The sequence below is a fragment of the Pristis pectinata genome, chromosome 23 (genome assembly GCF_009764475.1).
Source record: "Pristis pectinata isolate sPriPec2 chromosome 23, sPriPec2.1.pri, whole genome shotgun sequence".
NCBI classification, from domain to species: Eukaryota; Metazoa; Chordata; class Chondrichthyes; order Rhinopristiformes; family Pristidae; genus Pristis; species Pristis pectinata.
The window spans coordinates 16,238,835-16,246,323 of record NC_067427.1 but is presented as its reverse complement, the minus strand read 5'-3'; positions in this window follow the sequence as shown (position 1 = coordinate 16,246,323).

Sequence of the window (7,489 nt, the reverse complement as noted above, 5' to 3'; positions counted from 1 at the left end):
ACAGATGACACAAAAAATTAGTCTGGACAAAGGATTCCTTTCAGAGGTTTTCCTAATTTTTCTGTACCATTCCTGAAGACAACAACTCCTTGCCAGTTTGAGATTCCATCAATGCCAGTCTCCTTTTACTATTTCCCTAAGCAGCCATTCTTCATAAGGGGCCATGAGCAGATATTGGCAAATAGCAAACCCAAGAATTTGAATAGCACCTACAAGTACCTCTGGAACCTTGGAACAAGAGTAGGAGAATCAGTCCCTTGAGACTGTTCTGCTGGTCACTTAGCTTGCATCTCAACTCCTACCCACCTTGGTTCAGCAGCTTTTAAAAGCTTGACTGGCAAAAATCTACTTCCCAGTTTTCACATGTCCCATTGATGTTCCTTCCTCAATAACATTTCGGAGGAGAGAATTTCAGGCGTACACTGCATTAATGCAGATTGCTTTCTGAAGTCTCCCGATTGCTTCCTGATGTAATTTTAATGTTATCTCTCTGTATTCTAGATTTTTCTCCTCACTTCACATAAATCACAGACTTGGGCTGGACAAAGCATCCACTCTATATGCTCAATTTCTCCCTTGAGAAGCTGGCTGAGGCTGCCTGGGAACACATCTACCATGTTGTATGTGCTCAGATTTTCTTCAATGAATGGATTGTGTCTGTCAGAATCTCTTTAATGAAGGCCAGAGGTGATCTGCTCCCTGACCTCTGAAGTTTCTTACCAAAAGCAATTGATAAAGGATACAAGGGTGGATCAGTGGAAACTCACTGTCATATCTGAGGGCAGCATGTTCAGCCTGCTTGATTCTGCTCTGCACACCTCTCTCCTCAATAGCCTGGCACCAATTTTCAGCATCTCAGGAATATATGACCAGTTGGTGCGAAGGATAGAAACTCCTTAAATGTTTTCATTTAAAACATGGGCAAGAAATCGCATCATGTTGAAGGTAAGTGTTGTTGTTGGTAACAGTTGAGTCATTTGACCACCTCAGGTTTACATGGAAATTTTGTACAGGCTCTGAGTGCTTCAATCTCTTTCTGAAAATTAGATGCCTCCAGGGCACAGGTGGCATGTGTGTGTGTGTGTGTGTGTGTGTGTGTGTGTGTGTGTGTGTGTGTGTGTGTGTGTGTGTGTGTGTGTGTGTGTGTGTGTGTGTGTGTGTGTGTGTGTGTGTGTGTGTGTGTGTGTGTGTGTGTGTGTGTGTGTGTGGCTGGTGTTGTCTGGTGGTCAAAGTTTTTGTCCCTTATGGCACGACTTAGGCTCCATGAAGCTATTGTTGTTGTACTGCCTTTTACTCCTCATAACAATGAAACAAACTACACAGGTCTCCCAAGCACAGCAGAATTAAAAGCACTGAATAGAACATTGCTACATGACACATTGGGATAAAAGTAAATTCACACAACTCCAAAAAAATATGAGCATCATTCTATTGAAAATTAGTTTGAATCAAAGTATAGCAATTCTGCAACATTCTCGGTATCATGATGCTCATTGGCAAATTCACTTTCTTATTTATAGTGGGATTTCATTCACTTACTTTTCTTGCATAAAACTCCCCCAAATCCTCCTCTCCATGGACTCTGTCTACACTTCTCACTGTCTCAGTAAAGCAGCCAGCATAATTAAAGATCCCACCCACCCCAGATATTCTTTCTTCTCCCCTCTCCCATCAGGCAGAAGATACAAAAGCCTAAAAGCAGGTATCACCAGGCTCAAGGACAGCTTCTATCCCACCGTTATAAGACTATTGAACAGTTCCCTGTATGATAAGATGGACTATTGACCTCACAATCTACCTTGTTGTGACCATGCACTTTACTGTCTATCTGCACTGCACCTTCTCTGTACTGTAACACCTTATTCTGCACACTGTTATTGTTATACCTTGTACCACCTCAATGCACTGTTGTAATGTATTGATCAGTATGGATGGTATGCAAGACAAGTTTTTCACTGTACCTTGGTTCAGGTGACAATAAACCAATTTATCCAATCAACAGTTGTGCACATCCAAAATGAAGTGTGGTTTTTCAACCTCAATGGTTTGAAAACTGACCGTTTTTCTTTACTCATAGAAGTGCCAGGTTTTACTAATTCTGTTTCCCATGAAATCGAGCTACTTAAAGGATTAAAACTCAAACTGCATTCTTTATGCTTCCTGAGATCTGTTATCTTATGCAGCCTTAAAAACAAACTTGCATATGTGCTTTGAAGGCTCTGTCCACAGAGATCAGGATCACAGTCATTCTCAGTTTCCTAGCCTCAGAATCATTCCAGGCTGCTGCTGCTGACCTCTTCCACGTCTCAGTCGGCTGCTCACTGAATATTGAAGAAGAAAAGACTTCATTTACTTTTCCTTCAGCCCACAGGAGCAAATAGAGCAGGCATGGACATGTACCTGTTATGTGGACTAAAAGTGCTGAAGTTTATAGACTGCACTTGTGATCTCGCAGACCTCATGGGGTGCCTGGCTATAGCCACTGAAGGTCTCTGTGGCCAATACTATCCACTGTTCCCCACTTTGCACAAAGACCATTTAATAGATGCATAGATTGCACCTGCTGGGCTACATGTTGACAACCATGAGAACTAGCAACACATCAATAGGGAAAACCATGCCGAAGCAGGCTATGTTAGTTCAAGAGTGGCATTACACAGGGGAACCTGACAATGCTATTTTTACCAACCTTGCAAATGAAGTTCTCACTCTCTGCAACTTTCACCAATGATGTTAAGTTGATCTACAATACTCTTTCTAATACCAAAGAAAATGACATGGAATTATTTCTAGCATAAAATAAACTGCAATTGCTTACATCATTGTAATCTACAGGCATTAGAGATATAATTTTCATTCTGATTGGAATCTTTGTGGCAGCATTAATATAAACTGTGTCCATTGACAATGCTGTGTCAATGAAAGAGCTGGAGTTAGGGCATAGGATATAACTAATCCAACAGCAAATTGTCAATTATACAGCAAACACTTAGAAAGTGGTCAATATAAAGAGAGAAGAGGAAAACGGTTTCATGGCAGAAATCACAGCAACCTCTGCAGGGTATTGGTCATGGAAAATGTAGTATGGAGTACAGTTACATACAAATTACATGCTTAAAATTATCTTGGTAATCAACAGCACATTGTTCGTCAGGCTTGATTGACAGGGGAATTGTGCAATTGTTTCCACTCTGTCTGGGAATAGCATTGTCACCATATGAAAACTAAATTCAAAGAATTTAGATGTTCAAAGCTAATCCTGTTTCTCTCTTCATAAACACTGCTTATTCTGTTGCATTCATTTGTGTTTCATTTTAGGGCAAGGGTAATGTGTAGTCTGGGATTGGCGCTACACCCTCACAGGTATCTGCAACTTCTTAATTCTGCCCCCCTTGTCATTTTCAAATTCAGTTGCTCCATCAAATGCTGCCAAGGCCCTAAGGGAGGCCCTGGAACTTCTAAATTCCTCTTTTTTTCCCCTTTAAGACATTAAATCTTAAATCACTTTAAATCTTCCCTTGGTGTTCAAGTTTTTTGGTCATTTCAGTGTCAATTTTTTTATTGTTAATGCTGCTGTGAAGCAACTTGGGATATTTTTGCCAGTTAAATATGTAAATGGATGATTGCTGTTTTGCTGAAATTTGTTCACACAGGATAGGAGTCTGAGAACAGAAAGTTAGGAGGTGTTTTATAAAATGACTGCCCAATTGGCATGAGGTCTTCCCAGGATTGAGTCAGCCACATTGTGAGCAGTGAATACAGTGTACCATCTGTGTAAGTAATACTGTTTTTGCTGAAAGATGTTTGCCACCATAGATGAGATAAGGACAGCAATTGCAATTCCTCTGCATGAGTGGGAATGTTTTGGGGTAAGGGAAGCTGATTCTGGGTGCTGCAAGCCTGCATAAAGAAGTCACAAAGTGAAAGAAGAGTGAAGATGTTTGAAGGTGGCAGAGAGTGACATGGAACTGGCTGCATTTGAAGATGAGAAGAGGGGAGAGGGGTGAGGGTGCAGTATGAACATGATCAAGGATCCAATTAACCAAAAGCAAGGCATATTGGAGCCATCAGTTTTTTCTTGCAAATTGGTATTGACAGATTTGATAGGATAGATAAAGAGAAACTAGAATACTAAATACTAAATTTGCCCTTGACATTTGGTGACTGATGGGTTTGATTTGATGTGTACTTTGAGTGTAAATATTAATAACCAAATGGCCTTAGATAGATGTGTTTATTGATACGGTATTGAGCCACAAAAATATGGTCTGAGTTAGATAATGACTTAGTGCAACTCTACAGTTGAGATGCTGGCAATTCTGAGCTGGTTTATGTAAACTTAAGTTACTATTTCATTTATTTTCTTGAGCAGTACATCTCCTCAAATCTCTGCAGACTTAAATTTCTATTCTCTAGGTCGTTCCTAGTTTTAATCTCTCTACTATTAGTTGTCATGCATTCAAATTCCTGGGTCCCAAGTTCTGGAATTCCCACCCTCAATCTCTCCACTTCTTTTTCCTAATTTAAGATTCTTCTATTAGTCATCTATCTTGTAATCTTGTGTGGCTGGATGTCCAAATTTCCATATGATTACAATCCTGTGGTATGCCTTGGAATGTTTCATTGTATTATAGGTGCAATGCAACTGGATTCTATGTTTCTCTTTACTTTTTTGATTTCGATAACCATTGTTCATTTCTCAAATGTACCAAAACAAAATGGAATGAAGAGCCATAAAGAAGTTTCATTATATCAAATCAAGCAGAGCAACTAACATGTCCACTTAATTAAGTGTACTCAAGAGGTCAGATGCTGTAAATAGAATTCCAGTGCTTATTGCTTGGGAATTATTTGATCTTTGTGGTATTTTGACTGAGGGCCTTGAATGGACTTAAGGGTGGAGACAAAAACAGCAATAGACTCATGATGTAGTGCCTGTTCAAGGGTTTAGTTTGGAATTAATTAACATGAAAGTAGCTGTTATTGTGGAAGTCTTGCCCTGACTGTACCTGGTGAAGAGCACAATTCTTGTATGTTGCATTTTTAATAAAATTTAGGCCAAAGACAAGTCTGTTGAAAACCACAGCGAACAGTTATCACAATCATCGTTTTCATTCCTTTCCCATTTTGAGACACTTGCATTGCAAAACTTTGAAGGACACATTCAGTAATGTGTTTCAAAAACAGCTACAATTTTTCTACTCATCAACTTTCATAATCTAGAGATAAATTTTGCATTAAAATACAAAAGTATGAGGTAATATTGTTGGAAAATTTAATAGTTGAAATTGTGATGTCATTTTACATTTTTATTCTAGTGAAACATCATTACAGCATTTTGTTGGCCTGGAGATTTTTTGAAGTATTGCATTTGTATTTTTTTCAAATGGCACAATCAAAATGGTCACAGTACAATGGGTTCAAATTCCAGAAGCTGAGCATGCTCACTCTATGATGAAATTTCTGATCCCCTTAATCTGCGAAAGGATTAAGTAAATTGCTGCAGACATAGATTTTGTTGGACTAACTCAAAAATAGAATAATATAAGTAGATATACTGGTGAACTAATCCCCTTGTCAACACTCTATGTACTAGGTTGATACTGACATAGCCATAGTATTTAGAGTCATGGCGTCGTACAGCCCACCATGTCTATATTGACCTTTTTACCCATCCATGGTAATTCCATTTGCCTGCATTAGGACTGGATCCTTTAGGTGGCTGATCCAGTTGAATTCCTCTTCAGTTCAACTTGATTCTTGAGATGGAGCCAGGGTTGTCCTGTGAGGGGAGATTAAGCAAACTGGGCCTATATTCTCCCGAGTTGAGAAAAATGAAAAGGATATCTCATTGAGATATATATAATTCTCACAAGGCTTGACAGAGTAAGTGCAAGGATGATATTTTCCCTGGTGAAGGTGTCTGGAACCAGGGGGTCATGGGATCAAAATAAGGGGTAGGCTATTCAGGACAGAATGAGGAGAAATTTCTTTACCCAGTGGGTTGTGAATCTTTGGAATCTTCCACCCAATAGCCTGTATAGGCTTTGTGCTCCATATGTTCAAGAAGGAGATGAATACATTTGTAGATATTAAGAGTATCGAAGGATATGAAGTTAGTGGAGGAAAGCAGCTCTGTGATTAAAAATCAACCATGATCTTATTGAATGACAGAGCAGGCACAATGGACCAAATAGTTTATTCCCGCTTCAATTTCTTATGTCCTTCTATTCACTGGTGGCCCCCTGGATTTTATTAGTTGGGAACTCAGTAATGATTTTGTTATTGAAGGTCAATGATAGGAGGTTAGACTCTTTTTGGGGTAATTGCCCAATGCTCCTGGGCACAAACATTATTTGTCACATTAGTCCATTCTTGAATATTGTCTAGTTCTTGTTGCATGCAGACTTAGACTGCTTCATTTCGTGCAGAATTGAAAACTGAATTCAGTATAGTCTGCTGATGATCACCCATCTCCACTTTTGACCTTATGATGGAAAGGTCATTGATTAAGTAACTGAAGGTCTTTCTCTTGATAATCTCAGATTGCAGGTAGCAGAGGGAAGAAGACTGGGACTTTCATTATTTACTTGCAGAAAGACACACACTTACAGCCCATACATCTTCTAGTTAAATTTACACCTACTTCCCTAATCTCTACCATATAAATGGATATGACAATCTTCAAGTATTAAGCATCACGTGAATACAATTAAAAAAATTGATACATCAGTTATATTAATGCTGAATGTGGCATTTTTTCTATTACTTTGCTAGAAAATTTTACCTACTACATGAAAAATATTTATCCTAGTTTCTCCTTGAAGGCTAAGAGAACCCATGTTCCAAGCGTGCCTACCTCTCCCCTCATTCTCAGCGAATGGTTATAATTGATGACTCCTAGTCATGGACTCCACAGCCCTTTTCATGCAAACAATTCACTGTAAAATATGTCACATAACTAGACAATTATGTAGCTTAATCGGACAAATGCTGACTGAGACTTTTCTAAGTATTGATGAGAAACTTGATAGGAAATATTGGAAGCACAAAGCGAAACAAGAACAAAAATATGACAAGTCCACATTTTCCACATTATTCATTCTCAGAACCAGGCAATACCTGAAATGTTTTCTTGGTTCCAAGCTTTGCTTCAGACATTGTTTTATTCTGAAACAGTAGTTTCTTTTGTTGAACATATATTTCTTTGAAACCAACTCCCAACACTCAAAGAGACAAACTCCATCCAACAGTACACTGAATGGAAAACTAGAACAGAGAATCCCTATCTGATTTCAAAACTATTTCTCAGATCAGTCAGGCAATTTCATGACCCCAAGCCATACAATGCAAGTATCCATATTCCACAATTATGTTGATTGTGAGAAATTCCAGCCAATTTAGTTATTTGAAGAAGCTGCTTTTCTGATTCTAGTTTGAAATGCAGTCTCACATTCCTAATCTTTAATCACAGTGGTGGTGCGTGAGT